Below are 25,558 nucleotides of genomic sequence, written 5' to 3'. Positions count from 1 at the left end.
CTGTTTTCCTGTAAGTAAAACGGAACTGCATTTTCATTTACTACGTCTGGAACCTTCGGCCAGTCAATGCGGTAAGTAATGAGCCACCCAAGACACCAGTAGTTTTTAAATGGCCCTTTGGGGATAGACATGTGAAGCATCAGGTAAGAGTTCCGCTTTCTCTACAGCCTTAGCTACTCAGAATCTTAAAGAGACCAGGCCAGAGAGGAACAGAACAGAAACAGGGGGCCACAGCTAAGAATGATGCTAGTATATCCACAATTTGCCCTAACTAAATCAATAATAAAAAGATAGTGTTACCCACAAAGCCTAGTCTACCTATTAAACTGAAAAACCATGAATTGTCATATTGATGCTGTAGTTCTAAAACTAGCAAGATTGCCAGCAATCCGAATCCTTCTGGATATCTCTACCATAATGTCTTTCTAGCATATCATAGCATATACTTTTATTATATAGAATGTGCGTGAAGATATACAAGTATATACTGTCAGTCCTGCCTGGTCACAGCCATTTTCCTTAAGGCTTGTGCCTAGAATTCAGTGTGCATTCAATATGTGTTAAGTAAAAGGATAAATGAACTCTTTAAGTCGCTGAAGGCTTTCTAGAAAGTGCTACAATTAAAAGAAAGGGTTTACACTCTGAATTTCCTGTCTACTAATTTTTCTATTCTATGAATTGTCTGTTTAAAAATCTGAGAAAAGTCAACTATTATAAATTAGTCAACTAGTGGTATCTGGGAATGGTGTGGCGGGGGGGGGGGGAGGCAAAGAAAATGGTCATTTTTCCAAACCCTTCAGCATTCTCTCATAAATCCTTGACTTGTGTGACACTTTCGAGCATTAGATGAGCTAAAGGCTGTCTTGATGTCTTTACAGTTTTCTGCTGAGCGGCTGTAAAATTTCCCTTCCTAATACCAAACTCGCCAGTGCATCTTTTCTCCTTCCAATCTGATTCCCACAGGGAAAGGAAGTTATGTGGAAAGACAGTTTCACTCACTGGGACCTCGCCCTATTGCTACTGTAACTGAACAAATTTCCAGGGCCTTTTCCCTTTTAGAGCATAAAATAGTATCGTGCTTGACCTATATTAGAATGTTGAAGCATATATTTAACAACAAGAAAAACACTGTGAGTTAGTCATACTTTTAAAAGAAATTTCTTTCATGTGGTTCAAGAAAAATATGAAGTTATTTTTACAGTAATGATTTTGTTATTGTTGTTGCTAGCAGCATTAAAATTCAGCTTAATTCTTGGGCTGTTAATGTGTTCTAGAATCTTGTAAGTGGGATTCTTTTAAAACCAACGGTTTCGGTCTAGTTAAAAATGTAGGGTTTGAAGTTAAGTTGGCTGGGTTTCATTTGCACAGCTCCTTGGACCCCAATTACCCAAATATTTATAATTGCAGTTCCAAGAGGCTCCAGACACTGGAAGGGAGTGCTTCTGAGCTGGAGTTAGTCCCCTGAGAGGAACACTTACTAGATGGAATCCTGCGAGATTCTGTTAGAAAGCAGGGTTTCTTCACGGGCAGCTCTTGCCCTGCCTCTTAGATTGCCGCTCACCTGTTCCTGGAATAGCGAGATTACAAGTGGTTCCAGCAGTTGCCGTGGAAAACCCCACTGGGAGTTTATCACATTTAATGTTTCAGAAACCTGGCCTTGGAAGATGATAACTAACCGTCTTTCTTAATCAGGGTGCCATTGGGCAAGCACAGGTGTGTTGCATATCACTGGATCTCTTTCCTGAGGACATAATATTGTTCTTTGAAAAAAAAATGTGGCTCTCTGCACCTTTCCTTCCTCCCACCTTCTCCTTAAGCCAAAGAAGTAACATTTCCCAGCCTTCCCCTCCATAACCAGTAAGATAATTCTTTCAGATATCCTGAGTGCCTTTCTTTTTCTTTCTTTTTTTTTAACACATCATGCCCTGATTACTTTGCTAAACTAATGGTGCATGGTTCTCCTGTATACATGCTTTCTGGATATTTCTGGAATACATAAGGCTGGCTGAGAACCTTCTAGAAGGAGAGGGCAGGTGCAGAAATATAGGCTTATTAGTGAAATCACATATCTATCTGGAGAAATAAACCTACAGGGAGGCTCTCGTCTCCTCCCTTAAAGGTTTTCCCCCTTTAGCGTGAGGGAGAACTGTGGTGGAAGAGTCAACAACGAGAGAACAGGCTGCTTTCAGTCTGTGCTGCTCCCAGTCAATGTGCTGATCTTGAAAGAATAGTGATAGAAAAGCAGAGGTCTTCTGTTAAGATACATTCTGGAGAGCCTTCTAAAACTATTTTTTTGAAGTTATAATATAATTGCATTATTTTCCCCTTCCCTTTTCTCCCTCCAACCTCTCCCGTGGACCTCTTTGCTGCCTCTCAAATCATGACTTCTTTTCCTTCAAATGATTCTCTCTCTCTCTCTCTCTCTCTCTCTCTCTCTCTTTCTGTCTGTCTCTCTCTCTGTCTCTCTGTCTCTGTCTCTCTCTCTGTCTCTGTCTCTCTGTCTCTGTCTCTCTCTCTCTCTCTCTCTCTGTGTATGTGTGTGTGTGTGAATGCATGTGTGCGTGCATGCGTGGGTGTGTGAGTATGTGTGTGTGTGTTTTCTTAAATACATAAATAACTCCCTGGTCAGGCTATATAATGTTGCTTGTATGTATACAATCTCAGGACTGACTACTTGGTATTGGATAACCAACTTGGTGGAGGAGCACTTCTCTGGAGAAGACCCCACCCCAGTATTCGCCAGTTGCCTACACCTCTTTGTCTAGGCTTGAGATCCCATGAACTTTTCTTTTCCATGTTGGCTTCTTCATTGATGCAGAGAGCCTTTCCACCTTAGCTTTAAGATAAAGCCAAAATGGTCGGCTTGTCATCAGGTACACGATGCAGTTACATCCTCCATCTACTTTCCCATCTTCCCATGTGTACATTTTTCTTCAGCTCAATTATTCTGCCTACCTTCTAAGCTACTACCCTGTAAGACCTGTCAGAGTGCTCGGGCAGCAGCAGGCAATAAGTTACATTTAGGGAAAGGTGAAAGAACGCACCAATGTGTGTACTCTTATTCCAGAGATATTTTTAACACTCCCCTCCATTCCATTCTATGCCTAGAGTACCCACTTCCAAATTCTTCCGAGAGGTTTGATTGGTCTGCTGACAGTTGGGTCTTGCCTTTGCCCTTATTGCTATTTGGGGGAAGTCAGGCCTCAGGGCCACGTGACCACTCAGCCAGAACTCCCAGCATTCTCTCTTAGAAATGCTCATGGATATGGCTTACCAGTTCTTGGAGTAGCTTATGGGGCAGGATTAATAGTGAGGCTGCGAAGAATCAAGTCTCTGGACTACCCACGTGGTATCAAAGTGTTGACTAATTGTTTGCCTTTGCCCTTGAAACTTGTAACAAATTGAGCCTGTTTCCAAAAGTTATGAAATGCTATTTTTAGGGGAAATCCAGGCCTCTGTCAGGGCAAGTAGAAGGAAGAAATATTTGAAAGCAGATAAGCAAGAAAGAGCTTTTTTTTTTTTTAAAGAGGACGATTGTTTTATTATGTATTTTGGTTATACATTTATATCATTATGATTTAATATGAACTATGAACTGAGTGAGACCACTCAGGAACGTTGCTTTTATTTTAAACAACACATCCCTATTTCTAAACAGCATTTTAAGGAAAGCGACTCATGTTTAGGTTGGAATTTGCCTTTAATTGTCAAAGGCCTCAGTGAACCATGAATGAATAGAGCCAGCCACTGAAAATGGACCAATGAAAACTGAGAATCAGATAGATGCATCTGGTAAACTTAGCTTTCGATAATTTGATGAAAAATTCTATACTTGATGAGATAAATGCTCAGTTGTCTATTACAGACCCATTAATTAGCCCCAGGAAGAGGAAATTCTGTCCCTCTTAAACACCCTGTGAAGGTATGCCTGTACTCTAGAGACCTGGACGCTGAGATCTGAGCCAAAGGCAAAGGGCACCTGTTGCCCTTGATTTTCTTTATGAGTGAAAAGCGAAAGGTAAATACCAAAGTAGAATGAAAGGGGAAACGGCATTTTAAATTTTTATGTTCGTTTTCCCAAGTGAGGAGCTCAGAATTGTTCAGCTCTACAGCTAAAATAGAGGAGACGCATAAACTGTCTACTTGAGGCTTCAACTTTTTGAAGCCATTGAGTGAATATTTTTACATTGGTGCGTGAGGATTCTGCGAAATCACATTTTTCTGTTTATCATATGACTTTATATGCATGATATGTTTCGGTATTACAGATGCATAAGGATAGATGCATTCATATTTATTTACAACTTAAATTATTATTGCATCCTTTTATCCTAGAACATTCTAGAGAGCACATTCACTTAAAAAAGATAAAGCTATAATTACCATTATCCAGTTAATTTAACAGATAATTTAAAAATAAAAAATGAGTTTCGAAGAAATAAATCTTAGTATCCACTTAATTATAACTTTCAATGGGATATAGTTCCAGCAAAAAAATATTTTCAGTCATCCCTGTAAATATTTAGGTGCAGCATTTCAAGGATTTGGTTTTCTCTAAGCATTATGTGCTGAGTCAGGCCATCCCCCAATTAATGCACTGAACTCTGTTCCTCAGACCCTCAAAAGTTAAGCTTAATTAGATGAAGGGTTGCTGTAAATGCCATTAGTTAAGATAACATCTTTCACATGCTCTTTCAGTCCCAGTCCAGCTGGATTTGGTGAGCTCCCATTAGAACAGGCACACTGTCTCAGTAGGTGGACCAACCCCTCGCGGTCTTGACTTCCTTGCTCATCTTCTCCCTCTTCTGCCCTTCAGCTGGACCTTGGGAGCTCAGTCCGTTGCTCTGATGAGGGTCTCTGTCTCTATCTCCATCTGTCGCTGGACAAAGATTCTATGGTGATCAAGCCGGACTCTCTGACTGTGGCTGACAATGGGGGGCTGACTGAGAAGCCATTGATAAAGGCACTGGGACTTGTTTTTATGGCATATTCTGGCTTTTTGGAACCCTAGTCGAAATGGGTGCACAGCTCCCTAGGTCTGGATGTAGGGGGGAGGGCCTGGGACATCCCACAGGGCAGGATTCCCTGCCCTCTCTCCAGCAGGCAAGGGGAGAAAGGAGGGTGAGTGGGGGAGCAGGAGGGGATGAGGAGGAGGGGAGGTAGTGTAAATTTTTGAACGGAAAAATAAAAAAAAATTTAAAAAATGATAACATCTCTCTCAAGTAAAGTAAGCTCTTATTCCAATATTACTGTTATCTTATAGAAAGTAGCTATTTGGGTATGTAGACATTCATGGAAGGACACCATATGATATGACTAAGGTGAGGGGTGAGTCCCAATCGAGCTGTGTGAAGAATTCAGGATGATGCCCTGTTCCTCCACCAAGGAATTAGCCCAGTTGACAACCTGCTTTGTGCTTCTACCCACCATGAACCATGAATCTATGCATTTCTGTTGATCCAGACCCTGGTTTTTGATACTTTAACATCAAAATCATAGAAAACAGATACCCCTGGCCAAGTCACCACACCAAGGGATGAAGCAGTCATGCATAGGATAGGATCCTCCAACTTCTACTTCCTTGAAACCGACTTTTACTTTGGAAGCTTCAAGCCCACACCCCACTACTGGTTCTTCCCTTGTTCATTCTTTGCATTGAACTCTAGGGAGACGTGGCTGTAACATAGCAATTTTCCAGGAGGGCCTTTAGAACTGATTGAACATCCGTGGATGAAAACACATGCAGGCTTTGATCGGTGAGATTCAGAAAAGCAGTCTTGGATGGGAACAAAGACAAACCTAGTAGAGCCGCTGCCTTCTGGCTTTAGTTCCCTGCCCCATGACTTTGGGCAGCTCCCTTAACTGATCCCTCAGCATTTTTATTTGGAAAAAATCGAAGAGATCCTATCATTTGTGATACTGTGATTCTCAATTCAAAACGCAGCAACAGATGACAAGGTAAGCATATACATATTAAGAACATTTAGTCCTTGCTTTTTCTGTACCACTATTACATGGTCTGCCAGGACATTTATAACCCGAGCGTGGCCAGCAACAGCCCCGGCCGTTGTGTCTCATCTCTCCTCCTCCGTCTCTAGTTCACATCCCAAAGGAAACCACTTGGAGCAGTTTCCATATTTAGCTCTTCCTGTGGTTACCATCCTCACTTTAATAATGTGCTTATGCTACATTTCCTTGATCAACCCTAGACATTATCTCGTCACTCTCTACCACTTGCTCCTCTGAAAGGGAAGAACCACTGATTCAGCAGACATTGCTGATAGCCCGCGGGTCAATGGGCCTCACTCACTGTGGATCTGGTTTGAAGGAAGAGCTTTGGCTTCAAAGGAAAGCCGGGGATTAAATATTTCCACGGGGCACAACACTGGGCAGGAAGGAATTTGCTTTAATTAGTCGGGCTCAAATTGGACCTGCATGGTTATGTCTTTGCCTTTGCTTCTCTCTCTCTCTCTCCCTAGATATAAATGTATGTATTTATATATATATATATATATATATGTATATATATACATATATATGTTGTATATATATTGTGTGTATGTGTTTTTTTGTGTGTCTGGTCATATTTATTTTAATGAATGTTAGAAAAAAATCAGAACTTAAAACATAGTTTGTTTTATGTTTACATTTATAAAAAGGAAATACATTGGTCTGATAGCTCATCACCTTCAAAAATCCATATATTGAACATTGATTAACAGGAAGGTTCTTCATTCTTTAGTCTTGGCTATTAACCAAAATGCAGTAAAGAGGTCAAACGATGTTCATGGGATGCTTGTCTTTCTCCAGAACCCTCCTGTTGGATACCCAAGAGTGATATGTGTGAGGGAAAACAAGAAAACATTTGTTTCTTGAAAACCCTGCCCTCTGTGGGTCTGATAATTCTGGAAATGCAGTGACATCAGCGACTCTGACTAATCACTCAGAAGAACTCCTTTGCATTCTTCAATGTCAATCGAATGCATTCGACCAGAGTTTATGCACTGCCCACCCCAGCTTCCTTTGAGGCCTCGCACAATCTGACACACATCTGCTTCCCAGTGCCCAGGCTAGCGGAGTTTCACATTTGACTCTTCTAAAAGAAGCAGGCACAGGTAAAACTTTAAGGTCTCCTCAAGCGAGATACAGAAGAAAAAAAAAAGCGGAGTCTGCATGTAAGACAAGCAGATTTAGTGATGGGGTGAAAGCAGAGGCAGAGGCAGTTCTGTTGGAAGCATGCTTGCCTGCTCAACAGCCCTTCCTGGATGATTGTTCACTGTATTGGTGACACTTTGTCCCTGTGATGTCACCTACATCATCATCTCCCTTCTGTCTCCAGTAGGTGTTTGAGGAGATTTGATCTGGAATCTTTTCTACCTCTATAGGTTCGATTTCCACATGTGTGAGGGGCTTTGGGTCTTTCTTTCCTTTGCCCTGCACTTCGGGTATAACATTGAACCCTCCTGAAGGTGTGGAGCCAGACACTTTTTAAACTTTCAAACCCCAACCATCCTTCACTCTCCTGACACACTTTCCTCCTCTTCCTGCCTCAACAATTGGGTAATGACTTGACATCTCCTCCCTCTCCTAAGTCAGTTAGGCACTCTAATCTGCCTCTGGCCGTCTCTCAAAGGTTCTTTCACCCGACTGTGGTTCTCAAATCTGCACCTGTTTCTCCACACCCAAGCCCATGTAATATCCAGATTTTATCTGTCATCAGCTTCGTGTGTGTGTGTGTGTGTGTGTGTGTGTGTGTGTGTGTGTGTGTGTGTTGTGGAGACCAGAGGTCAACCTTGAATGTCATTCCTCTGTGACTTGGAGCTTGCTATTCAGGCCAGACTGGCTGATCAGAGAATCCCAGAGTCTCCACGCCACTCTCCTCCTGCAGTGTTAAGAGTGTGTGTGCACCCCCACAACTGACTTCACACACTGGTTCTAACTGGGAATCTAACTCAAGTCTTCATGCTTATTTGGCACGAACTTAGTGAACTCCCTCCCAACCCATGTTTTAACCCTCTTATTTTTATTGTTTCTATTTGGCCAAGACTATTTTATTTACAAGAAGTTGTGATCATGTCCTTTGCTAACCCTCAAATTTCTCTGATAGAAATCCTCACAACTACCTGGACTCAACTCAAGCCTAAAATCCTCCATCTGCCATTTTTTTCAATGGTTCCAAGGGTTCCCTCGGTTCACAGTATATCCAGAGCCCTCATGGAGAGTGACAGGCCCAGAAACTTGAGAATGAACTGCGGAAGGGATGGATGAAACCGTGTCTTATCAGGTGCTGAGCCTGCCAGACATGCGCATGTCTCATGCCGCCAGGAAAGCTATTTTCTTCCTTCTTAATGAATAAAACCCTATTCTATATGTCATTTTTGTTTAGGTTCTCATATGGCTCTCAGGCTCAATCAATTTCTTCTCAGTTTGTAAGTCTAGAGCATTATTCATCTGCGACTGTATCTGTTCATACTCAGTATGGTTACTCATGAGTGTGTTGGGTGTTAGCAGAGATGGAGACACTTGACAGCAAGGAGGACTTGGTGCCTCACTTCATGTCTGGCACACATAAGATTCCAATTCTCACCACTACTAATTTTATTCTGAGGTGCCTCGCACCGTCCCTGGGTGTCGACAATAGCTTTGCAAGGGCATGCACCATCTCCGTTTGTCCGTCTAAATACCTGATCGTCATAGCTCTGTCAGATGAATCCTTTTCATTCTGAGACTTGGAGAGATTTGCCAGCATGCTAGAACACTGATGCAGTTAGCGTTCAGGACTCCTGGTTCGAGGGTCACTAACCTTAAGAAGTGGCTGGCATGTTGGCACACACCTATACTCTAAGCATTTTGGGAACTAAAGCGTAGGATTGAAAGTCCACAGTCAACCTAAAATACATAGCAGTAACTTATCAGAGTTACAATAATACGGTCTCCTGAATCCTCCCCGCTTTTGCCTTCCTAATTCTTCAGAGTTCCTGACACCCTAGGTTGTAAAATAGAATATTATTTTGTTGGGTAGGGTAGGAGAGCTCATTTCATACACTTTTATCTACCTGGCTATTTCAAATTATTCATTTTTTTAAGAGTAAATAATATATAGTCAAGATGAAATGTGCCGGAGAGCAGGAAGGAGTCGTGTCTAAACCTAAAGAGAACTTAATAATTCTATATTCCCCTGCTGGCAGAAGTCTCACACTCTGCCCGAACTGTGCCAAATAAATATCATTATTTCTATTTCACTGGGTTATATTCAGGGTATATGAAGTCTGGATGTGGCCAGATTCAGGAGACATTCACAGAACTGTGTTTTGCAAAACAACTAAGTAAGTTTATACTTGAGAGGGGGAAGTTAGCTGAGAGAAACACAAGTCTAAGCCAAGCATTTCTGCTCCCGCTGTTAATGCTACCACTGCTTGCATGCCTTACTTCAGTCACTTTCCATAGTGCGTGGGGGATACTGTGACTAAACCTGCCCCTGCCACCAGTGACTGGACAAACGACACAGACCACTTTAACAAGCGCCCTATTACCTGAGAACAGGCATCCTGTTTCCAGGATGAGAAGTAGGCCGTTCTCCTGGGACTTCTCCTTCGGTTCATAGTTGGGACCACTTTGGTAGGGAAAATGTGGTCTTAATAATGTTTGTAGTCACCCGTGGCTTGCAAAGTAGCTAATGCTTATTAACTCATTAATCCTCTTCGTGAATGGTGTGAGGAAGGTAGGTATTGAGCTGCATTGTCTTCTCTCCAAAGACTGGAGGACGTCAGCCCAGACTGGCAAGGGCTGTGAGGGACACAGCCATGGCAAATCTCAAGAAGCGATTCTCATTCTGTGGGGTATAAAGTCATATTTAGCAATTTTTCTTCTTTAAAAAAAAATTTCATTTTTAGCATATTTTCTTCTTTCTCCACTTTGCTTTTGCTTTAAAACCAAGCAGAGTGCACCCAGCAGAAGGCCATGGCTGAAAGAGAAAACCTGGGCTGGTGAAGTAGCTCAGGGAGTCAAGGTACTTGTACCAAGCCTGCCACTCTGACGTCAATTCCCAGGACCTACATGGTGGACAGAGAAATACAACCGATTCCCACAAGTTGTCCTTTGACCTCTATATGTGAGCTGGGCCGTACACGCAAGCACACACACATGCAAATTAACATCATTAAAAAATATAACCCGAGGGCAATGACACACTTTTCAGTTGGATAAAGAATGGCTACTTTAATCATCAGCACCATGATACATCCTGTGGTACTATCCAAAACCCCATACCTAACAATGTTTGAGACTCCTACTTATCCATCAGGCAAATAGATTTATTAAAGCTCCTAATCTCCACAGAAACATCTACAAAGCACGCAATGGAAGATATAATCAACAGAAGACACTTTCAAAACCCCTGAGCTCTGGCCTCTGGCAAGTTGGGATTTTTCTTCATTCTACATCCAGGGAGTAGAAACGTGTTCTTGTTGAGGACCAGCACTAGCTACTTAGGGTCGGAACCGGAAGATTAATCCTATTCTTGTTAAGTTCTATTTCTTTCCCTCAGATCTGTTAGTGGGAGATGGTTTCTGGGGATCTCTCCAGCCAGCCGGCCTGATTTGAATCCGCGTGTTTCTCAGAGAACATATTGCCGCCTTATTATTTTCATAATGAACTATGCAGAGCCCAAGGACATGGAAGCTGTTTATCCATCCATGTCTGCATTTATTCATTTAGCAAATACTTTCTCATTATCTGCCATGTGTCGAACGATGTGCTACCCTCCTGGGGATGCTGAAATGACAGGGCTTATGAGGAGACGCGGGTGGGCTGGTCAGCGCAAAGCTTTATCTTTAGAAACGGGCACTAACTGAGGCTGCTCGTTGTTCTTAAATGTATTTTTATTTTTGGCCATAAAGAAGGTAATCTGTGAAATATAAGCATTTATGCATTTATGAAAGTTGGGGGATTCTGCATCTGCGTTTTTAATTTCACAATGTACAAGCTGTTTCTGCGGTGGGCATGGTGGGCATGGCCTGGCCTCTAAGAATTGTAGGAATAGGTCGAAATCCCTCCCTGTGTCTCATCACTCTGTAATAACTGAGATGTCCTTCTCCTCCAACAATAAAGGAGGGGGCCTGACAGGACAAGAAAGCATCTCTTGGGAACAGCCATGGCACCAGTTAGGTTAGACAGCTGTGACGGTTGCTCAGGGAATGTCTAGTGGCACATGTCAGTTTAAGGGAATAGGGCTGAAGAGGCGGGGGTATTCTCAAGCCCGACAAGCTGATGATGGAATAGAAACCAGAATGGAGATGTCCTGCTCCTTCCTCCATAGCACAGGCCCTCCGTGCATGAAAAACACCAGTTCTGTGCTTCTTGTTCTGTGAATCCTTGCTTTGTTCCTGGGGCATTTGGCTTGCCTTCCTTCTTTCCTTCCTTTCTTCCTTTCTCTCTTCCTTTCTTCCTCTTTCTTCTTTTCTTTGTTTCTTCTTTTCATTGTTTCTTCTTTTCTTTGTTTCTTCTTTTCTTTATTTCTTTTTTCTTTCTTTCTTTCTTTTTTTCTTTCTTTCTTCCTTCCTTTCCCCCTTCCCTCCACTCTTTTATCAGACATTCTGTTCATTTATTCTCTCTGTCTACCATGTTTCCATCTAGCTTCTCCTTCCTCTCTCTCTTTCTCTCTCTCTCCACCCCCCTTCTATCTACTCTTTTTCCCTTCTGTCTTCCTGGTTTTGCCTTCATTGTCATTGCCTTTTCACTGAATGCCTCCATTATTCATTATTCCTACCGACAGTAGACATTGTCTCGCCCCACATCAAAAGTAGAAAGTTTGTTTTTAAATCAGGACCATATTTGCATTGTGAGCTTTGATCTTGCCTTCACGTGCCTCAGGCCAGAGCAGGACTCACCACAACAGAGGGCTCCAAAGCGCACACTTTGTCCAGAGCCAGGGTCAATGGGATGTGGTTAGTTGTTACAGATTTAGGATCACTTAGATTAAGATTGTGTGTGTGGGGGAGGGGTGGGTTGTAGATTTCAAATACACAAGGAAGGAGAGGAGGCAGTAGACACGAAAAGGCATGTAACTACCATATCCATGACTAAACAAAATCAACAACGAAGAAAAGCAGGCCGAGTAGCCATGCACCTGCCTTACCTGGTGTATATTGTTTCTGGGAGTATTAAACAAATGTAGAGTGACAAGTATCCAACATCATATTTCCCAGATTTCCAGAATTATCTGTGAACTGTCCCATATAAAGTTTCTTTTGGTACCAAAGCCTTTTCAAATTCAGCATGCCAAAGTTGAACTTAATATTTCTTCCCAGAAAATTGCTATTTCTCTTCCATTTTTTTGTAATCTCCAAGCAGGCTCCCAAACCAGAAACCCTGGATCCATCCTGCGCTCCTTTCTCTTATTCACTGGGTTCTGTCAATTCTCCCGCCTCAAGGAATCCAATTATTGCCTCCCCTTCACTCCGTATGTCATAGGGCTGCCAGGGAGATCTGTCTAAATGCAAATAAGACTGAACCATTCTCCCGTCATAAACAGTTTCTAGTGTCCCCTAGACTCAGAGGCTCACATTCACATCCTTCAGCATAGAAGAGCCTGGTGGTCCATTAGACCCTCCACAGCATCCCAAGGCAGCCCTGTGACTACCCATGGGGTGACCGCACAGCATCTATGACCGGCTGCTTGCGAGCCCCTCTACATCTTTCCTCTGACTCCTTATACACCTGGAATATTCTCTCCTCCTTTAGAGCAGCTGCACTGTTACTCCTTCATTTTCACTCAGTTCCTCTTTCTCTGCGTTTCTTGGGTTGTCCGAGACCTCTCAGGCAACTGGTTGCTTGGTCTTTCCCGTCCCTCTGATTAACTGGAAGGAAGATGGGATTCGGCGTGAGACAGACAGATCTGAAGAAGCTTGCCTGTATCTCCATTGCTCCACACATAGCGCAAGCACATATCAACCTCAGGGGAAATTAATCCAGCACCGAGTTTTCAGTAAATATCAATGCTTCTCCTGCAGAAAATCATATGCAACCAACCGTACCGTGGTTAAAGAAGATGACCTCAAGTCCTGAGGATGGGACCTTGACGGGAGCTCCGCCCCCTCCACACTCTTGTGGAGGGGCCTGAACAATTAGTTCTGAATGAGTAAATCACTATCCTTGTTGCGTCTTTATCTATTACAGAGAAACATGCTTCTCAGAGTGCTTGTGAATATCATGTTAGGAGAGATTAAGTCCCTGTTCGGTGCAGGAAGCACACAGGGGTTACTGGCTGCAATCATTTTCTTACTGCTCTTGTCTTCCTTGATCATAATTGTTTTTCCACAAGCTTTTCCTTTATGAGTTTAAGGGTTCTTAAAGGGGCCAGACAAGATTGTATTCTTAACTACTACCAAAAGACATTCTGCAAGGTTTCGAAATAGTTTCTTCAGATGGATGAAACCTAGGTAGTCCATCCGAAGTTTCGGTTCTGAACTGTGGCTTCCAGCACATTGTAAGTTTCTTCCAGCATGGTTCCCTTTCTCTTATGGGTATCAGTTATTTCAAGACCCATTCTACACTTCCCAAGGAAGCTAGCTTTCCCTAAAACTCCCATGTCCGTTTAGATCGGTCTTAGATCTCAGCGAACGCTTCTCCATTGCTTTTTTGAAAGTCGTTATTTCACGCAAGCGTCCTTGGTGGCTTGTGAGATGTCTGAATGGCAGGGCTGTCATCTTCTCACAGTTCCTGAAAGATCTTGACACCACCAACATCTGACGCTTGGTGAAGGTTCCTCGAGTGAATGATATCGCCTGGTTATGAGGCCTCCCCTGGTACTCTTGTCGCCCATCACTTCCCTTCTCTACTTCCTGTTCTCTTCAAAGGACTTCTCCAGCGTCGGATACTCAACGTTCTTCAATGAGAACTTGCTCTCCTATTCCAGAGAACAGCTTGTCAATTGAAGAGCTTTTCTCCCGCTTCCCTTCTGCAGGCGACACACAGAATCTGAGCTGCTTTCAGCTTTATGCTACCTCTCCATTTAGGGTATTCTTCGTCTTTATGTCCCCTTTTTTGACCCCAGAGATATTAGATGCCAAGAGGTGCTTATTTCAGCATTTTTGAGAATGCAAACACACACACACTTTTTAAAGCATGCCCCTAGCTCCTATCTGAGAGTCTATCCAGATAACAGGACAGATGGAGGAGAGAGAGAAAACATGCGATAAGATGTTGCTCAGCAGAACTGAAAGCAGCAATGTTTTAGCAGGTTTCACTTAGTAGGGCCACACCCCAGTATAAAAGGTGCTCAGAGAACTTAATGTAAATTTAATACTTATGTTTGAAGTTCAGTTACAATGGAGATAACACATCATTTTGTTCTACTGAAAGCACATTTTTTTTTTCTTTGCTTTCAAGTCAGGGCCCAGAATTGAAAAATTACTCTTGCCTAGGAACAATTTAGAACCCAAAGGGGTTTCTTAAAAACGCCTTTGTTTTATCTTAAACAAACTGACTGGCACCTGGACTCGAAGACCAAGAAATTCCACTGAAATCTACGCAACCTGAGCTGCATTTGTTTGCATAGGCAAGGAATGCAAACCTTTGTTAGACACAGAAGAAAAAGACTTTCTGAGCTTTCTTGTTAGTCTGTGCTTGTTTTTATAAAACTAGACTTTTCCAAAAGAACAATGGTTCCTCCACTCTTCAGATACCAGAAACTATCACAAAGTAAGGGAGAGACAAGACATACCCCACTTCAAATTCAATGAATCCGTATCTCATGCCTGGATTTTCATATTCTAATTATTGACTGGGTCTCTTCACCTTTTTTGTTTTCCCAAGCCTTGTCCACCTTCCTCCTGGATAGAGCAGTTTCCTTTCCGGGTATGCTGAGCTTTGGGCTCTAATCCACTGAAGACAGCTCTGGCGCCACTGTACCCAAGGTGGCTCTGACCGCCCGTGTGCTATCTTCTCCACCCCTCCACTGAGCAATCAAAGTTCTCCGTTTTGATGTTGTAGTACAGCAGTACACAATCCAAAGTAGCTCTGGCCCCAGTCATCCCAAGATCATGTGTCTGTACCTCTCCTAGTCTTTCTCCTTCCCGAGCTACTGAACTGACATGGTAGCCCATTCTGGACTCAAGCAATAATTTCAAGTTAATAATAATAATTTAGTCTAGAATATTGATCAGGTTCTAAATCCCAATGACAAAGGTTAAAAAAAACATATACAAATAAGAACTACTAGCAAGAAGGAAATTTGTAGGAAAGCAAGGGTGGTACTCTGAAATTAGAGGATGGTAAGTACATGGTAGATTGATAGACACCAAAAATACATGATAGATTTATAAGCACATAATTAATGGATAAGTCGTTGGTTGATGGATGGTGACTTAAAGATAAATGAGTCCATACTTAAACATCTGAATTTTAAGATATAGATAGATAAGTAGATAGATTTCAGATTTTAAATTCTCCTTTTTTAAATATTGAAAGCCATGTTATTATAACATTTTTCAATTAGGCACTGGAAAGAAGTCCAAGAAATACTCCGTTACTAGGCCTGGCTCTTATCATAAGTATAAGGCAGACCTAGCCTGTCAGGAAGGACTGGGCATGAAGAGGGCATGGTTGTTCATTTCCTTGGCTATTTGTCAATAGTTCTACCAGAATCGTGCCCTGACTAGTTTTTGTTGTTGACTTGACACAACCTACAGCCATCTAAGAAGCGAATATCAAATAATGAATTGACTCCATCATATCAGCCTGTGGGCATGTCTGTTAACTGATACAAGAAAGCCCAGTCCACTGTGGGCAGTACCATCACTGGGTGCGTGGGACTGGGTTGTAGAAGAACATGGCCAGTGAGCAAGTCCGTGAGTGAACCAAGAGGCAGCCATTGGTTTCCACCTTCGGGTCCTTGCCTTGAGTTCCGACCCAGTCTTCCCTCAGTCATGGACTGTGACCTGGAGGTTTAAGATGGAATAAAAACCCCTAAGTAGCTTTTGGTCAGAATGTTTTATCTCAGCAACAGAAGGAAACTAGATCAGATCCATATGCTTCCGGGGAGCAAAAGCTACTCAGCAGCAGAAGATTAATGTGTTAGAGAAGGCATCGCAAGAGTGACTGCAGTGGGGTCAGAGGTTGATGCATTGCGTGGGTAGAGGGGACTTTTTCTATATATCCCTTCTTAACACATCACACAGATGTGCCCCCCCCAATGCCATGAAAAGGATATTTCTAAAATACAGAGAAGGAACACAGTTCCGTTGTTTTTATAAGATATATGTGACGGTTAAGTACAGTGTGTCCGTAGCATTCATTGTTGAGCGCTAACTAGAAGGGATTAAGTCTAGTACTAACTATGAGGACTGAGTAGTGAATGATGCTCCATGTCATCTTTAAAGCGTTTCCTTGGTGAAACCATGATGGTGCAGCTACTGTGTGTCAATAACTCCCAATCTCGGGGTCCTGGCTAAGTGAGAGAGATCCGTGCTGAGCCGTTGGAACTCCATAGGCAAGGACAAAAGGCTCCACAGAATCCTGTGCTGCAGTAAGCACACTACAGGTGGGGGAGCGCCTGCCCCTGGTCACGTGGTTCTGGCTTTGCTGCTGTTTTCTGTGGCCGCTTTCCCAGACAGGAACACCTAACTTTTTCCTAGGAGCACTGCACATAGGACATGAAAGCAATCGTGTGGCTTTTGAGTAGATTGGTAAGCCCACTGGGCAGAGTCACAGTAATACAGCCGGGTCTGTGGAGAGGAACCCTGCGGGACTGGGTAGTCTTTAGCGAGGCTATCTACTCAAAGTCATCCCTGCAAGAATGGAGGGTAAGGAGCTGAGTGTGGTGTCTTCCTACACACACACCAGAATCACCTTTGAGGATTCGTAAGGTGTTACACTGTTACGTTCAGAAAAATACAAATGTCAGTGACCAGCCTATTATTAAAATGCTGCTTAGAAAATCTTCCAGATAGCAGAAACTTTGTTAAGGCTTTTCATCTTTCCCTGCAGAGGCTCTACACGTTTTATATATTTATACAGAAAACAATCTTCTAAATACCTACTAGCCTTATTTCAGAGAGGAGGAGGAGACTGGGCCACAGAGAAGCTAAGGAAGTCGTCAGAGATCACACAGCATCCGACGGCCCCTTTGAACCAAAGCAGACTGACTGTAAGATCTAAGTTCTGTATAACTGCACCCCTTAAACCCACTCAGTTGTATTGTTAGTATTTTTAGGGTTCCGGAGTGTTTGCACACATTAAGGAACGCACCTCACGTGCAGGTTCTTTGGGTTGCTGGTGCACAGCCACAAGGCATACACTGAACACTGCCTATACACTGCCTGCAGCTGTAAAGGACATTCCGGTGGGAGAGAATTGTAGAAACAGTTTTAGAAACAGTGGCGGGATCTCCAGAGAACTGCAGTTCAGCTTTGCTTGAACTTTAAGGTCAGGTGAATAAAAATACTAAAGGGTCAGCAGAACAGGTGATGCTGATAATTGCTGTCACCATGGCAACAAAGTACAACACAAAGGACCAAAAAGTAAAAAAAAAAATCAAAAAAAAAAAAAAGAGTGTTCCTAAAAGAGAATACTTAAAAAGACACTCAGCCCATAAGGCAATGAGCAGGCTTGAGAACCTAAATAAATCACCAAGTTCTGGAGAACGAGGCGGGAAAAGTGGAGAGAGAACGCTAAACGCAGTGTTTCTTGCCGTCCGTAAAGCAGTCAGACATATTTTGTCTGTCCATGTGTTTTGATTAGACAAAAAAGATCTCTGCATTTGTGAAGCAGATTTATCATAAATATTCAGACAGATAAAATAGGAAACACTTTAAAAAAAATAAAAGTGGGGCTCCTGATGGCCACCGTGGGAGCCCAAGCAGGATGCTGTCTTGAGACAGGGCATTTCCTTGAGTTGTTCTATCCAATATTCAACCTCTGAGAGATGGCATTTAGAGAACAGGACAGTTGTGGTAGCTCTGAACTTTATCATTTATTCCTTTATCGATTCATTTATTTATGGATTTTTTAAACTTAAGGTCACACTCTATAGTCCAGGTCTTCTGGATCTTGCTAAGGAGCCCAGGCTCACCCCCAAACTCATGCTGCTCCCGCCTTAGCCCATCTACTTTTTAGTGTGTACCCCACACCCAGCTTCTAGTTTGTTTAGGTAAATGAGACATAGCAGACACATTTTCCTGAGCATTTGTTATCCCTGACAGTATTTCTTAGGTATCTTTCCACAGCATGGTTAGAATTTAACAGCTGCCCGGTGATCACTGCCTGGATGTCCTGTTTTAATTATCTCGATGAGTCTGTGTAGATCCTAATTTAATTGACTAGACTTGTTTTGATGGACAGTTGATAGAATCCAATATGTTGCTATTTTAAACTAGATAATGAGAATGCTTGAAGAGGCATCATTTTTGTCTGTGGGCAAGTGCTCCCAGAAATAAAATTTGTTTTGCATCAGAGTGTATATATTGTTAAGACTTTGAGAACATCACCAGTCATGCGCTCACCGTGAGCATTGCACTAGGATGTACCCCACTAACAATGACTACAAATTGATTTCCCTCATTTCTTTGTTTTTTTAATTAAAAAATAAGCTAATTTTTACCAGTATAATTTACATTCTAAAGAGAACTACTTGATATAGTTTTAACCAAAAGGAAATATTTGTGGTTAAAAACTCTGCCTCCAAGCAAGTTTTCAAAAATCACTTTTTCTGAGTGGGGGAAGGCGACAGCTGTATTTAGTCGTTTCTAAATCTTATTTCTCTCACCCCTGGTCAGTAGGGTTGAAAGCATGCCGAACTTTCACAGTTATTGCCTCAAAGCAGTAAGACATGCTGGCTTCTTCTGGAATGCAAAAATATTGCCTGGCTTGCCCAAAACACAGAAATCCGAATTCACATACCCACATGAAAAAAAGGAGAAAAAAAAAACTCTTCAGCAGAGTTAAAACTAGGGAAGATGGCTTGGTATCTTTTCATGTGACTCATACATGCGTTTCTCTACAACTCTTTCTTACCACCTCATCTACCTCCCAAATGCTCAGACTGCATACCTGTGTCATCTCCATGCCTAATACAGTCCTAGGGATTGAACTCATAGCTTACTGCTTGAATATAGCTCCACTCCTGACTTCTTTTCCTTAGTTTTACTCTGTGTTTGTTTCCCTTTGGGTTGACTCTTGCAGATATATCCTCTATAGTTTAAGGAAACCAGCCTGGCATCCGTGCAATTATATGTTCCATTTGTCTTTTGGCCTTGTTTACAGTCTTTGTTTCATGCAGAAAAATATAAAATTTTATAAAGTCAGATTTATTGGTTTTAAAATGATGATCAAGTTCAGTGTCTTGTGTAGAAAGGCCTACTCACCTTCAGATCATTTCAACAAGACATCTTCCTTTTGGTCTTTGTTTGTACTCTGATTCCTCTGAAACTTCTTCTTTTTTTCTGCTTAATCTTGTTGTAGTTGCATTTTTAAGTGACCTACAAATACCATCTGCTAAAAATAAATGATGCTCTTGGTTTCCATGCTTCTGGTATATAAACAGATACCCACACGACTCCCAGAGATCAACTACGCGGTTATGAAAAGAGAGTTATTTCTGTCTTCTGCCCCCTGGCCCTGAGGGCAGGACAGAGACCAATTAACTAGGAATACAAGGAAGCCAAATTCAGCTCCTCCAGGAAGAACAGTTTGAATCCCAGGATGGAACTAGTCACTTAGCTGCCGTTTTCTTGGAGACTTAGTGAGCTAACCACTTCCCAGAGTACTCCAGGAAGGTTGCGTCCTTATTCTTCAATCTTCTTTATGCGTTTTACAAAGAGCTATCATTGGCACATGTAGTGATGAGTTGTGCCCATCTCACAATGTCTAAATATCAGAGGAAGCTTCGGGGCCATTGCACTGCGTGTGCTAGCAAACCAAAACTGCTGAGGTTGTTCAGTGTCATGGGGAACGATGGAGCTTTAGAGGCTGGTCCAGTCCCACCTATGAACTTACCTGTGGACTGATCATCTAGTTTTCTCATCTACTAATACTGTTACTAATATTAATCCTATGCATCGAGATTGTTGGTAGGCATTCATCAAAGCTCAACTATTTTATGTAGTTATTTTTTTTATGTAGTTATTTTTATAAAGAATTGTTCAATAAATGTCATCAGTCTTTATTATTATCCTATTAAGATAGAATTCTATTGTTCAAGGCTTTGCTTTGTTTCCGTCGAGCACAAGTGCTCGCCATGGGCCAAATGCATGGACCATAAATGGGATGCAGAAACACAGAAAATCATCAGAGTATCTGTTCCCAAAGGCCATACCAGAGCACGGAGAGAAGGATTAATGCAATTGTCTGAGATAATAAAGCCAAAAGCAGTGTGCATTGTCATCTGAACCAGGGGATAGATGAAATATGTGGCCGGTGGCTCCAGCCACCCACGGGCGAGCCTGTGGGTGAACAGCAGCTGGACTGGAAAATCAAGAAGCTTGCGCAGTCCTCAAACCCAAACAATCCCCTTCTTTCACGCAGGTAACAAGAGGTGACAGCCCGGGATCAGCCCGAACGCACAGCCTTTCACCGTCGGCCGTCCCTCTTTTCTTCTTGATGCCAGGATAAAGGAAGCGGGTTTCCTGCCTGGTTCCATCCCAGCAATTGTTTTGCTGGCTAAGCCTGCCAGCCTAGCGAAGTACACTGTGCCGGACCTGCAATTGGATGGAAACAGCAGGGCTTTTGTCAGCGAATAGAGCGGTGGCGACAGGAAGGACATTCACAGAAACACTGTGTACCGTGCCAGCTCCTGTTCTCATGTCCTAGGCCAACTTCTGCTCTGAGTGCTCCTTTATGTACCTCTTGGAATCCGGTTCTTAACCTATAAAATAAAGCCAGGGCACACAGAGTACCCAAATTCTGTTCTTTGGGATCCATAGTCATGGTGGCTTTGAAACATGGGTGTTGTTTCCCTGGCAGTAGGAAGCATCTAAGAAGTTGAGGGAGACAAGTTGGTTTTTTTTTTTTTTTGAAAATGTATCCGAGATATTTTTGGTAAAGAATCATGTCAAATCATTTCCAGTGGCTTTACTTTTATTGAGAAGCAGCAAGCCATGAGCTAAAAGCACAAGGATTGCTGGAAGCCAGTCTTGATGTTCTTCGTGATCTGAGTTACTGTTTTGATAAAATGAAAGCCTCCTATTGCAGGTCTCTGGCTGCTCCATCGTGCATCCTGCACCTATTCAAAACTGCAGCCATAACAGTTCAGAGCAGTGGGGAAAGGTGTCTGGGAAGCAATGACTTGGAAAAGCCAGTCTTGGGTCTACTACATGATTGTCACGCTATGGAGATGGACGGATCTAGAGCAGGCCTCTCCAATTAAAAATACTGATAAGTTTGACTGTTAGAGAAAATGGTCACAGGTTGGAGGGGTAGCTCAGTCAGAAATGCTTGCTGATCAAGTGTGAGGACCTGAATTCTAGTTTCAGAGCCCACAGAAAATATCAACCTTGATGGTGTATGACACTAATCCCAGCATTAAGGAGGCAGAGACAGGCTGAGCCCTGAGGCTCACTGGCCAACTAGCATAACCTACTTTTGCAAATTCCAGACTGGTGAGAGCGTCTATCCCAAAAAACAAAGTAGACAGCACCTGAGAAATGAAACTGAAGATCGGTCTCTGACCTTCACACATACACATAGGTGATAGGTATGTGTGTGTGTGTGTGTGTGTGTGTGTACACCCCCACACACATACCACTACCTTACACATGCCCCTCACACACACACATACATAAATGAAGTGTTCTATTTTTCTTTTTCCTGTGTAAACTTTGTGTGTTGTTCTAAATGATTGAAAATCATTTAGAGGACTGTGATTACGTCTATCTCCAGACCCTATCTTCCCTCTGTAGACCAGGCCTTGTATCCATCATCTTGGATGAAATATAGTTTCCTTTCTGCTCCTGTGTGGACAGGAATGGAATGCTGGTTGGGATAATTGTGACGGTGCTGGGACAACTCAGAGTTCCAGGACAGCTCAGTTAACTGTCGGTTGAGGAGTACTTGCAAGCGACCACCTGTGCCTTGCTCTCTACCTGTGAGTTGGGCCATGCTTATTGTTTGTTATAACTCTAGGAGTGAGAAGCTAACAGTTCTCCATTTGTCCTTGCTTTTTCTTGTCTTCTCCACTGGCCTGGGTTCCCCAAGAGACTGTCTTAGAAATAAAAACTGAGTCTTGGAGTTCTCTTGAGCTATACTCTGCTGCTCGCTAGAATTCTGCCACAGTGGGGGTATGTGAAGGAAGAGGGGTAGATCAGAAGCACCCCCAAAGTCCTATTTGTAAGTCCCTTCGTGGAGAGTCTGCTTCAGGACAGATTCAAGAGCCTTTTGATGTCTAGCTTGCACTCTTCACTCATTTTTCTGTTTACTGAACTTTTAGGGCGATTCTGCGTGGTTTAAGGAAATTGTCTTCCTATTCGCTCACATGGATCTCTTAGATCGCCTGTGTCCCTTGCTGCTGTGACAGAATATCTGACAGAAGGAACTCAAGAAGGGAAGGGTTTGTTTGGCTCACAGCTCGAAGTTACAGTCCATCATGGCCGGGAAAGCACAACGGCAGGAGGCCATTGCATCCTCTGTCAAGAAACTTAGAGAGATGAGTGCTCAAACACCCAGTCCTATTCCTCCCTTTAATCTGGGCTAGGACCCTCAGATTTAAGGTGCGTCTTCTCAGCTCAGTTGGTCCCATCCAGAAACTTCCTCCTGCACATACTCTGAGGCCTGTTTCCATGGTGACTCATTCACTCTAAATCCCATCAAGATGGCAATCAAGAATAGCCATCGTGTTTCCCATGTGCCTTTCTACTTTGCCATGAAAGTTTTATATGCAAAATGTAAATATTAATACACTTGACTTCTAAAAACTTCCCGTGTGTTCCAAGATAGTCTTCACCCTAGTTGATATAGGAAGGATAGTGAGGCTAAGCTGGGAGTTTCCTTCCTCACGCTGTTTGGTTCTGATAAACCTTAGGAGGCTGCAATGATAAAATTGTTTCCATTGAGAGAAAGCTATGTTAAGAACAGAAAACTTTGGGTGCCATTAGCAATGCTGACTTTCCTTCTTGACTGCTGAAGGAAAGAGGAGTCTTCTTGAATGCAGGAAGATATGTGGGGGCCCCAGAAGACAGTTTTGTGGGTGCCACAGGAGTTTCTGAACTCCACCCACAACCATGAGATATGAGTGCTCAGGACCATGATTTGTTTGCTGTGACCTTACTTCTCTGATGAATCCAACAGTCGTTGGATTTCAGTTCTCGGTTTCTGTCATCAAAGAGAAGAGCGATAATGTGTAAGGTCTTTACAAAGGAAACGGAATGCTAGAGACCACCAACTACTTTGTACGGCTTGCGATCAACAATGGCTTTTTACCTTATTAAGCTAATGACAAAGAATAATTTTGTGACATAAAGAATTACACCACATTCAAACTTCAGTATCCACATGTAAAATTCTCCCTCAATGCTAGAGCGTGTGTGCAAATTGCTCATATCAAATGGCTAGTAAGCCTTAAAATATTTACCCTCTGACTATACCCAGAAAGTTTGCCCACCTCTGGTTTAGTACGCTCTAGTCACAGGTTGAGTTTAAAACCCTTAACACAATGCTAAACATCAAGGTTACTGAGCACTCTTAGATGCTGAAGAATCTTAACTTTCAGAGATGTGCCCTCCAGTAGCTTCTAGGTGTGTGAGGCATGTGGAAGGGTCAACCAAACAAGCACTTACAGAACTGATTCACAATGAAGGATGGCAGAGTTACCGTTGGACCATAGTCATTGCAGTTCAGCCTATTTGTAGAACAGTAAGCACTTGGGGGTGGGCCAAGTGCTGGATCTTCTGCAGAGTGGCCCGGGGGAGGGGCAGGGGAGTGCTGCACTTTCTGCCTAAGCTGTGGTCTTTCCAACCCTTATGGGCATCCAGAGACCACTGTGGATGCCTCAGGAAGCTAATGCCGGCTCAAAGATGCAGGCTGCATTCCCTGTAATGTTCAACGCTTCTGTTAACCAAGAAATATTCTTTTCAGGGGAGGAAGGAGGTTCGTTTGTTTGAAAAGTTTCCAAAGCAACCCCTCAGCCTAACGTAGCTGGGAATTAATGGCTTTGGAGCACACCTGAAACATTAGTAACTTGGCAGAAATGCTCTCACGTTTCTGAGTTGGTTGTTTCCTCTGATGCTGCTGTCCCGCTGCTCTCGGAACTCTGATGCCTAAACCCAAAAGAAGCTAAAGCAAAAACGGCTTAGTGCATGTGAGTCTCGTAAACATGCATAGTGTGAACTCTGAGAAAAAGCAAAGCTTTGCAAAATATTGGCTGTGACCTCTGCGTAAGTTCTTTTGATCCCCATTGTGGACACAACTGGAAAATGTCAGAAATTCTTCCTCATCTAGAGCTGATGCTGAGGAGGCGCCTTGCTGGGATTTTATGGTAGGATGGGAATCAGCAAGCAGACTTACGATGTGGTTTTCTTATCCCTTAAAGAACTTTCCTGAACTGAGGCCAGCTCAGCAGCAGCGCGCTTCTCCGGCATGTGTAAAACCCAGACCACAGGGTCAGTCGTGAGTAACAAAGAAGGAAAAGATGAGGATTTCTTTCTTTTCTTTCTTTTTTTGGCTTTTCAAGACAGGGTTTTTCTGTATAACAACTCTGGCTGTTTTGGAACTAGCTCTTATAAACCAGACTGGCCTCGAAGTCTTGGAAATCTTCCTGCCTCTGCCTCCTGAGTGCTGGGTTTAAAGGCATGTCCCACCACTGCTCAGCCTGAGAAGGATTTCTTACATATACAGAATCATTATAAAAGTCAAACAATCACTTTGTTGCCCCTTTGGGGACACAGTCTGAAGGATAGCTTGGTTCATAATGGAGAAGAAACATTGAGTCTTTTTTGGCAATGTTCCCAAACTGCAACTTTCATTGTATACTAATTATACAGTGGTTTGGCTTGGGAAAAAGGCATGCCCTCTTGCTGCCTTCCTATTTTCTTAATGAGAGTGGTTGTGAAATCCACCCAGGAGGTCTTGTAAGTGAGCCATCAACAGATCACATCGTGAGTTAATAGAGTTGTGGAAATATGGAAGCAAATGGCCCGTGGAGAGGTAGCTGAGGCACAAGTAGAAAGCATATTCTCTTTTGCCTAGTGGGCTCTCCTAGAATTCAGGTGTGATCAGAACCCCCAACCATTTCAATAAAGCTAGTCATATTGGTATCATCCATACCCTTCCGAAATATATCTCTTAACGGTAAAAAAAAAAAAAAATCCCTTTCTTCTCTCTGGTACACATTAGGATTTACTGTGTCTCACTAGGATCCTGCAGCTGCAAGGGACAGAATCCAACTCAAACTTGTGTAAGCGAAACAACAATATTTATTAGTTCTCCTGAGAAAGCTTAGCTCCAGGGCCCCACACAAACAACATCAAACGTTGTACATCCATCTTTTTGTCTCGCTTCCTTCCTCGCCTCTTTTCCCCTTCCCCTTCCCATCTTTGCTTGCCTCTGTATTTTTGCCTGCTTACCCTTTTCG

At 42.8% G+C, this 25,558-nt stretch overlaps 1 protein-coding gene across 2 annotated transcripts in view; it reads left to right on the top strand.

Moving 5' to 3' along the window:
* Sntb1 (syntrophin beta 1) overlaps positions 1-25,558 on the top strand; it is a 259,214-nt gene that overhangs the window by 19,073 nt on the left and 214,583 nt on the right. The gene's annotated exons all lie outside the window — the stretch shown is intronic.

The sequence above is a fragment of the Myodes glareolus genome, chromosome 19 (genome assembly GCF_982192425.1).
Source record: "Myodes glareolus chromosome 19, mMyoGla1.1, whole genome shotgun sequence".
In the NCBI taxonomy this organism is placed as follows: Eukaryota; Metazoa; Chordata; class Mammalia; order Rodentia; family Cricetidae; genus Myodes; species Myodes glareolus.
Note: the sequence above shows the minus strand (reverse complement) of the source record. Positions and strands in the feature narration are given on the sequence as shown.